General features: G+C 53.5%; 1 pseudogene; it reads left to right on the top strand.

Moving 5' to 3' along the window:
- Positions 1-1,272: 1,272 nt before the first annotated feature.
- Positions 1,273-10,398, top strand: part of LOC136479797 (disease resistance protein Pik-2-like) — a 33,126-nt pseudogene continuing 24,000 nt past the window's right edge.

Here is a 10,398-nt window from a genome sequence, read left to right as displayed (position 1 = left end):
GGCGGCGGCGCGGCCTCCCCACGTAGCGGCGGCATGGCCTCCCGGCCTCCTGCGGTGGCGGCGGCATGGCCTCCCTGGTCTCCTGCGGCTGCGGTGCATCCTCCCCGCACCTCCCTGCCCAGCCCCGCATCCGCATGCACGACCAGCTGCCATGCTCGACGCCCGCAGGTCCACCACTGGCATGCTGGGCTGCAGCACCGCGTCCTCGTGGAGGCAGCAGAGCGCCACCTGCGCCACGTCCGCGTGCCCCTCCAGCCTCGGGGCCACCAGCTCCTCGTACGGCCCCTGCTCGTGCAGCTCTAGAGGAGCGCCCTCCCTCCCATGGTGTCAGCAGCAGCTGGCAGTGACGGACCTAGGTTTTCACCTCTGGGTATGCGCAGCAAAAAAATTTCTTATGTAATTCGGTGAAAATTTCCTTTTTTATTTTTTTTTACATTGAAAATTCCTACCTATCTCTATGACTGACGGACCCCAGGGTATGCGGTGGCCCACCCTGCATACCCTGTGGGTCCGTCCCTGGCAGCTGGTCGCCGCCGTCGTGCGTTCGGGGCAGAGGTGGTGTGGCTGCTCTTCTCAAGTTGCGGAAACAGCGCGGTTGCACGAGACAAGGGCTAGAAAAAGAAGAACGGAAACGTCAGCCGTGGAAGACGTCGCCAGAGAAGACAAAGCGCCGACGGTGTGTTACGCCAAAAATTGGTGTACGGCCGGAGGTCGAAAACAAGGGCAACAAAGTCATTTCTTCCGTCTTCTCTCTCCGTGAATACGAGAAATAAATAAAATAATAGACACGGTGTTTTACGACAAATATATATGATTTTATAATAGTACTAGGCAAATTCCACTCAGTACGGTATCCATCAGTATATTATGCATTCTGTCGGTGTCCTACATCAAAATTTCCCTTTTTATAAACAGTGTAACAAAACATCGCCTTGTTCACTTAGCTTATAAGCCGTACTTTTTCAGCTAACGAATAATATTTTTCGCTCACAATAAATCAGCCAATAATACTTTCAGTCATGACTTATCAGCCAAACGATATGCATATCTGTGAGATCGGCCAAACAACGGGCACGGGCTCCCTTTCACAAATGCAAAAAGCATTCTTAAATTAATCTTCTCGAGAACTGAAGCCGTCGTGAGGGCTGTCAGCGACAACGTGCCTGGGAGTGGTGCCCCACTTCCAACACTTTAACCCTGGGAATCACCTATCCTCTCACACCACCGCACAAGCTAGCTCAGCATTTTGCTCAGCCATAGTCGCGAGTCAAGATGGCGGAAATGATGGCGACCGCCGCTGCCACTAGTGTGATGGGCTCCGTCATCGGCAAGCTGGCCGCCATGCTCACCGCCAAGTACAAGCTCGCCAAAGACGTCGAGCGTGGGATCTGCTTCCTACACGAGGAGCGGAGCACCATGGATGCCGTTCTACAGATGCTCGCGGACAAGGATGAAAACCAGATCGATCCACGCGCCAAGGACTGAAGGAGCAAGGTACGTGAGCTGTCCTACGACATTGAGGATTGCATCGACCGTTTTATGCTCAACCACAGCCAGGGAGTTTCCAAGGCCAACTTTGTGCGCAAGGCCATGCGAAAGGTGAAGACGCTGTTCAAGGACGGAGGAATAGCAGAGGAGGTTCAGGAACTCAAGAGCCTCGTCAGCGAGCAGAGCGAGCGGGGGAAACGCTACTATGACATCAATCAGTGTCTCGCCGCCTCAGCACAACCGGTGCTCTTGGATCCTCAAGCACCTGCACTCTTTCAGGAGGCCAGCGACTTGTGGGAATTGATGCTCCTCGTGAGGAGATCATCCGGTTATTGAAATGTGAAGAGAAGCATGCAGCACAAGGTGGTGTCCATCTATGGGATCGGTGGACAGGGGAAGACCACCCTCGCCATGGACGTGTACCACAAAATTAGTGAAGCATTTGATTGCCGGGCTTTTTTTTTTTTTTTTGAAGACTTCACCAGAGGGGGGAGAGCCCCACCTGAATGATTTTCCATAGATTCCGACAAGCCGGTAAATGGAGGGTGCCAGGCACCTAGAGTTTACATGGTCTTAATCGTACAGGGCATTAATTCATGACAAATAAATTACACCAGTGATCAGCAATGGAACGGTCTTGGGAACGAAGGCGGCTGCTCCATAGGCGACATGTTTCCCTGCAGCTGTACAGGAGGCGGCTCAGACAGGGTTGCTGATGGCGAAAGACGACGTCGTGGCGATGGTTCCAAATCTGCCAGCAACACAGTAGTATCATCATCAGGAAGTGCTTAGCCGGGATATGATTGCCGGGCTTTCGTGTCTGTATCACATATGGTTTTAAATCTCCAGCTATAGTTGTCGCTATAGCCGGCTATAGCTGTTTGAAGCTGATCAAGCTATTTTAGAGGTCATCCGCTAAATACCTTTAGCCAGAGATTTAAAACCTTGGTATCACAAACTCCAGACATGAAGAAGCTTCTGAGAGATATATTATCTCAAATAAGTAAGTGATTTTAACCGGTCAGACAGGTTGGAGACACATCAGCAGCTGATACGCACACTGAGGGAATGCTTAAAGGGCAAAAGGTAACCAAGATTATTTCTTTACCAAATAATTAACCTGTTCATCTGACTGCGGTAATAATGTCGTCGAATCTTTATGTCGGTGCAGAAAGTGACCAACTAGTAAATATTTGTAGTTTTGCTATACGTTGTGATCGGAGGTGGCCTAGCACTCAATGACACATGATTTATACTGGTTCAGGCAACGTGCCCTACGTCCAGTCAGGGTCGGTCGGTGACTTTATTCCTGAGCCCAGGCACTCGAAGTCTGTAGTGGGGGTACAAACGAGAAGGAGGAAGAAGGGAGGATACAAGAGGTTCGGTTGGCTCCAACCGGAAGGGTCGCGGTCGGAACTGGGTGGTCCTGCGGTTGGGAGTGTTGATATCGATCTAGTGAGTCTGAGCTTGAAGAAGTCGATCTCTTTTGGTTGGAGGGAGCGCATCCCCTTTTATAGATGAAGGGGATGGCTTTTACAGGTGAGAGGGAGAGAGTACAGATATTTCTAAGCCTTGCTGCCTACGGTGATGAAAACTGGATAATGGTTGAAGCCCCCCAATACTGTCGATGTCGCTGTAGGATGTCAGATATGCACGGGGGGTTGAGCTATCTTCTTCAGGAAGGATGGACGCCGGTACCTGCAAATACTTCTGGATGCCTTTGTGGCATGTGATGAGCCGCGCTATGTTCACCCGGTATGGCAAATCCTGGAGCCCATACCGCGATCGATGTCCAGAGACACGCGGAGGGCTTACCATATGGGAGGTTCTAGCGGCCCCTACAATACTTTGTGTCAGGGTGGCTGCAGAGCACTATTTTGTGTAGGGTATGGTCCCTGGTACAGTGGTTTTGACTTGTTAGCCATACCTTGCCTTTCTCCGCACGTCTTCTGGTTCCCTCCGCACAGGGAGCCCCCGGTCGGATGACTCCAGTCGGCTCTCGGCGCGTCGGTCGGAGAAGAGCGATGAGCAGGCTTCCTACAAGCCCCGGTCGCGGGGTCGGAGTCATGGGGTCAGAGTAGGAAGCAGCGTTTTGGGCCAAGCCTTCCGATTGGAGAGACTATTTGGAGACGGCTGGTGCCTGAAGCGAGTGCTCTGGTCGGAGAGGTGGTCTGAAGAAGTTGACGAGCGGGCGCCTGTTCTTAAGGGTAGACCTCCCGGTCGACGACCGAACTTCCCTTCTGGCCCGCTGTGTTTTAGTTTTTTGGGCCGGCCCATGAAACATATGTTGTTTTCCTAGGCCGAGCCCGGGCGTGGAAGACGGTTCTCGAGGGACCCTGGGTTTATGAACCCGACGGGAGCCCTCGAGCCCCTGGGCGATTCGAGTCGAATTGTTTGGGGGATTGTCTATCTTGTTGGCGGGTGCGCGCGAGCGCACCCGCGGGTGTAGCCCCCGAGCCCCCGGGTGGTTCGGGCGGAACCGGCTGGGGGGTTCTTTGTGTTGTGTCTGTGGGTGCGTGTGTTTTTTGAGTTTCAAGACGTGATTTTGTTTAACCACGGTGTCGTTGTGCAGCCGAGGTGTTTTTAAGCGCGGGGATTGGATTGAGACATAACTTATTGATCCCGGCGTTGGTGCGCGCCGGGGATCGGTCGAGGAAGTTTAGTTTTGGATGTAACAGAGTTCGATCTTTGGCGTCGGTGCGCGCTGTGGGATCGGGTAAGGTGGAGTCGCGAGTAGACCCAGGCGTCAGTGCTCGCCGTGGATCGAGAGAGTTAGTTTTAGTTAGTGAAGCCGTCTGAAGCCGTTACGCGAGTTTAGGAGTCGCGGTCCCAGGAGCCGTAGCCGGATGTCGCCGATCCTGTCGATGTGAGTTCAGAGTCACGGTCCCATCGTGGGGGCTGTGAGTTGTTTTTGCGCTTCCCCATCCGGTTCCTCACAACCGGAGGGGCTGAGTTTCATCGCCTGTCCCGATCGCTTGGGCTCGAAGACTAGCTCGGTGAGCTTGCTAACGGATGTGATCGAGTGGAATCCGGGTCCGTTGTTCATGATGGGGTTGGCATAGCCCTCTTGTGGCATTCCACTACTCCTTTACCTGCAACCCGACAGATGCCTAGGTCGTTCCACAGAGCGACCCGGGTGGCCTAACGGCCTCCTCTCGATGGGGATTCTATGGGTCTGGCAAGAGGTTCAGGATCAAACGAGAAGGTTGAGATGACCCGGTTTGCCAGACCGGGCGAAGGCCGCACGGTGCTCATCTACGGTTTTCTCCCCTGGCTCTGTTTGGTTGCTCATGTCGAATGAGGCAAGCCACCGCTTCATGGCGCAACACGGAGCGTTCTGGTGCATTTCGCTGCACGTGCGATGCTTAGTTCCCGAGCCCCCGGGCGGTTCATGCCCTAACCATCCGAGGGATTTAGGCGTATGGAATGAAATGCGCGTATGGATGTATGAATGTTTTAAATTGAAATAGAAGGACTTTGATAGTGTTTTACCTTGAAGACTAGAGAGACAGGGTTCGTCGGGCTCCAGTCGGGAACGTCCGTCGGGGACCTGCACTCGTTAATCGTGGGTTAGCCCTCGTGTGAACAGTTTTGTATTTAATGAACATATGCTTACCTTGATGACCTGAGAGACGGGGTTCAGAGAGCTTCAGTTGGAAATGTCCGACCAGGACCCGTGCTCGTCATTCGAGACGGAGTCGGCATGGCCCGCATGGGGCGCCCCTTCGCTTCCTACCTGTATCTCAGGTGCTTATCCAGAGTGAATCGATCGACTCGGGAGGCCGGTTGATCTATCCTGGGTGATTTGATCGACTCAGGGAGGTCTAGTTGTCTCTTCTGGTGTTCAAGTGAAGTTGTCGAGTGGCAGTAGTAGTTTTAAATTTGTGGGGGAAGCCCCCGTATAAAACGTTTGTGTACTTAACAGCTATAATGGTATTTTGTTTTCTGTGATGGAGTTATTCCGTTCGGGGAAGCTTGTTCCCTTCCGTTCCTTAGTTTCTCCTTAGCATAATTTTGTTTTAAATTTCTTTCTATCTCGTACCTGCCCATTTGTTCCGTAGGTCGCAACTTTGCGAGCCCGGGGTGTGGCCCGCGAGGCTCGGCCGGTTGTAACTGTAACAACCCGGGTTTTTGGAGAAGCCAAAAATACAAACTTTTTAAAAAAAATTCCTACAATATGTGAAGCATGTAGATGCTAGGTCAAACAAAGAACAATTTATAAATAAATTATTGCATACATATAGTGTTGCTTGTAGGAGCTTGCCGGAGTTCCTTATTTGGTTTAGGGTTTTTGTGTTGGAGAGCACAAGTCCGTAGCGAATCCTTTTGACTCCTTCTGGAATCTCTCATGAACCCTTGACCTAAATTCTATAATCAACCAACTATCTTTATCAACTCAATGCCCATGGATTGCCAACCCTTGACATGGACCCCACTACCCCTAGTTGACCTCTAGCGGACCCCGCTAGGAGGTGTACAAGTTGGCGACACATGTATACAATATAGGATCCTTGGTTTATTTAGAAAATAGGAAAGCCAATTTGGCTCAAGCACATGACCAACCAGCCCAAGCAACAGAGTCGGCTCAGCCCAGCCTGCCTTGACCGGCCCAGCAGCTCAGCCGGCCTAGCACCACTGCCCGCACGCGCACAGCCGCTGACGACCCGACCCCGCTCGTCAGCCATCACGCACCGCACGCAGCCACATCGCGCCAAGCGCCTGATGACCCGACCCATCAGCACAGTAGCGTCTTCTTCCCCTCGCCCACACATTTTCCTCGCGCGACCGGGAGCCGACCGCGGAGCAGGCGCGGGCCCGGAGTCACGCACATTGCATGACCCTGTTTCCCCTTGCGCCGCGCCTATGCTACCGCACGCGAATCGTCGGATGCGCCGCACGCATCACCACCGCCTGATCGCCATCCGCCATTGGAGCCCTTGGAGCTCGGCTATAAAAGCCAACGTCCATGAGCCCTGACCCTCAGCCCGTTCGCCGCCGCCGCTGGTGGCACAGCACCACACAACGTCAAGCCAAGAGAGAGGGAGGAGGGAGAAGCAAGGTGGAGAAGGAAGCCGCTGCGAGGAGGACCTCGCCAAAGCCAGGAGCGCCGCCCCGATCAGCTACAGCGACGTAGCTGCTCGGCACGGCACTGCATCACCTCATCATGGCCTCGCCTTGCCACCGCACCGCCATCCTACCGCCACGAACCCTACGGTGAGCCATCTTGCTGAGACCACCTCTCTAGCCAAATGGAACGTGCACAGCCATGATCGAAAACTTGCTGAAGCTTCAAGCTCCAGCCTAGCCCAACTGGTAGCTAGGGAGTCCACCATGGCCACGCTTGCCGAGACCCAGGACGCGCCATGCGCGCTGCCATCAGCCAAAAGGAGGACCCCAGCCATGACGCTGTACATCGGAATAAGAGCGCACATGCACGAGCACGCTCACCATGGCCGAGACCACAACCATGGCGAGACCACCACGTCTTCTACATCACGGTAAAGGCGACGTTGACACCCCGACTGGCTCCGCCATGACGAAGAGAAGCACCGCGCTCATCTTAGCCGAGGAAGAAGCCCACCGGAGCCCAGCGTTGCCACACCGCACCTTGTCGGAGCGCCACCGCCTCTGTTTTGCCCCCACCACCGTGGCTGGAGCCACTAGGAGCACCAGGAGCTCCTTCAACACACCCACCTTGGCCGTAGAAGCACCGTGGAGCTCACATGCTCCTCTAACTGGACTCTCGCTACCACTGTAGCCCTGTCCATGCACGCCGACGAACCCACGCCGCCGTTCACCATGGCCGGGACCCTAGGAAGCCCCAGCCGCCACCTTGACCCCACCACTGCACTCGCCAAGGCTTGGCGACATTTTTTCCTACCTTAATTGAACACCAGCACCGCGGGTAAGGCTCGCCAGCGACCTCACCGCCGACGGGAGCCCCGTCGGGGAAGAGTAGGGGATTTTCCCCTCGTCAACCACGTTCCGAGCAGCTCCACCGAGCACAGACCACGGCCATGTCGACCACGTCCCGAGCAGCTCCGCCGAGCACCGACCACGACCACGTCGACCACAGCTCCACCGAGCTCCGACCACGACCACGTCCCGAGCAGCTCTGACCACGACCACGTCGTGCACGTGAACCAAACCCTGGGAAGGAGTAAGTGGACCAAGTCCTTCATGGACCGGCTCTGCGGTCTATGGACCAACGTAGGCGGGTTCACCATGAGCCACACCTCGCCTGCGCCCGTGGACCACAGCCTGTTAGTGGCCCAGTAAGACAATGTGGCCGAACCAGCACGCGCCACGTGGCGGGCCAAGCCTGGCCCAAATCCAGGCCCAACCAGCCCAGTCGAGGCCCGTCCTGTATTGACCATTGACCGGTCAACGTTGATCGTTGACCGGGGGCCCACATGTCAGTGATCCAAGAGCCCCTGGTCCCACCTGTCAGTAGCTGATGACGTAGATGACGTCATGCTGGCGACATGATGATGCCAGCGGGACCCCACCTGTCAGTACCACAATCGATATGATGACGTCATGCTGACATCGCGATGACGTCAGCATACCACGTGGACCAATCACAGTGTGACATGTGTCAGCCTGAATTAACCAGCCTTTTTCCCATTTTCAGAGATGATTTAACTTCGGAAATTCATAACTAATTCATACGACCTCAGAAAAATGTGAAACCAGTTCTCACATTTTTCTAAAATCAAGCTCTACGCGATGGACATGTTCTTGCCTGCCCATTTTACACCGCACAATCGAGACCGAGACCTGCCTCTCTTTTAGACCTAGGCTCTACCATCTTGCAAAACGCCTTCGTCGCCAATCCTAGCTGTGTTTGACAGCAGTAGGCACATCTTAGCCAGTCGCTGCCGTGCCCAGCCAGCCATAGCCAGTCTTTGGCCAACAATAGCCACTTGTAGCCAGCCGCAGCCAGCCACAGCTAGCCACAGCAGGCCGTAGCTGGCCTCTGCTGGCCAGAAGAAGCCACAACCCTAGGACAAGTTAAAACAACCCTTGGGCCTCCACATCTTTGTCGCGAAGTCGAATCCTAGTCGAACGCCATTCCCGTCACCGACGAAACCCCTTCCTGCTCATTCTTATACTCGTTCGTACACTTACAATACGAGATCTTGATCTATCTATATCTGTCTGCACCATGCCCTTGTGCAGGTCTACCCATCCCCCTTCGCTATGGAATGTGTTACTCCGCAGTCGTGTCGAGTTGTTGCGTATTTCGGTCGTGTTTGGTTCTTATCGCTGTGTTGTTGCCTGTGTGCCGAGCCTTTGAGCCGGCTGAGGGATCGTACCTCGTTCGGACATTACGAACGCAGGATCCGTCTCGCCATGACCATGATGCCGAGTGTAACTCGACCCCTAGCTCTTTAGTTGACTTCATAAAACTACGAGTGTTAACTCCTACTTCGGCCCTAGGACATGGTCGCAATGGATTCGATATCGATATCGATATCGATGCGGATATCACCTGCTCATATCGAGCCTTTCGTGACCTAGCCTATGAGAGATGACCTGGGAGATAACAATCATGGAACGATGGATGCCAACTCGTTGGTGTAGCTTGTGGCCACGAGTTCGCCTCGCCTTGACCATGGAGCTACACCACTCTTTTGCTTTTACTTGCCTCTTCGTGCTCAAACCCCCGTATGCTTGTACCTTGTATGACCATCGCATTTCTTTGATTCCTGCAGTGACAACCGCACCGCTATGAATTAGAGAGATGTCTTAATGCCAGTGCACCTAAGTCGGGTACCCTACGAGTGGTTTGCGCACCTGATGTTTGTCGCTTCCTTCCAATGCCCCGTCTTTCGTCGTGGTGTGAGTGTTGGAAGAAGTAGACCTTGTCCCTTGTTGTTCTTGCTCTTGTTGCACCGTTAGCCCGCTCTGTTCGATTTCGACTTGCCCATGATGATTGGATTAAAGACCGAACTATCCCCTTTGGGTTAGCAAAGCAATGGTTTATGTCGTACCTCGGACCCGTGCGTGTCGACCCGATCGACCATCTAAAAACCATCTTTCCCAAAGATGTGTCTGAGAACATGACATGGATGTGCCTAGCTAACCCCCGCTTCTTTTGCTTTGCTAAGCAACTCTCCTCTCGGCTCCCGATGTTATTATGCCGAGTGGATTGAGAGAAACATTGATGTCCAATCTCTTTGCGCTACCGCTTTCTAGCATAGCGGGCGAGCCGAAGTACGTTGGAGCCAAGTCACAATAGTGTTCATCGTTCTTGTTTGCTACTCGTGTCCAATTGTGACTTGCGGGATAAGGCTATAAGAGCCAAACCCCGTCGTTCTTCTTTCTTGGGGCCCGACTTCCAATCCCCATCAATTCAATGACACCGGATCGAAAGATCATGAGCCGTGGTGTTTGCTCTGGATAAGCTCTAGCTTAAACAGTTTATCGTAAAGCCATACTGGCTTGGCCATGACTTAAGCTTGTGCTCAGCATACCACCACTCGTGTTTCTTTGGCCCGAGGGAATCGGACAACCGCCGAGAGGGCCAAGCCGTGTATCTTTTATTGTCTCGTTGGTGTTATTGGATTTTCCTGCGTCTTGTCGTCTTTTCGAGTGTTGAGTGCTCTCTTGCCTTGCGTGTCGCTTCACGGAGTAGCTAACGATCAGACCAAGAGAACGTGGACGACGACAAGGACTGCGGAATGGAGTCGACGCAGGAGGAGGTGACCCCTCTAATGGAACACCAACAAATGGAGAATTGTACCACTACTACCTCTACATCGTAGGTGTCATGGCAGCACCCTCTTTTAGAGAATCCCATTAGACATTACATAATATCTAGAACTGCTAGCGCTTTATAATTATTCCTTTGCTAGTACTTTGATGCATGCTACTACCTGAGCCATTATTACCCTGATGCAACCC

This window comes from Miscanthus floridulus, chromosome 9 (assembly GCF_019320115.1).
Source record: "Miscanthus floridulus cultivar M001 chromosome 9, ASM1932011v1, whole genome shotgun sequence".
NCBI lineage: Eukaryota > Viridiplantae > Streptophyta > Magnoliopsida > Poales > Poaceae > Miscanthus > Miscanthus floridulus.
The sequence above is the reverse complement of the archived record's forward strand: the minus strand, read 5'-3'. Positions and strand labels throughout refer to the sequence as shown.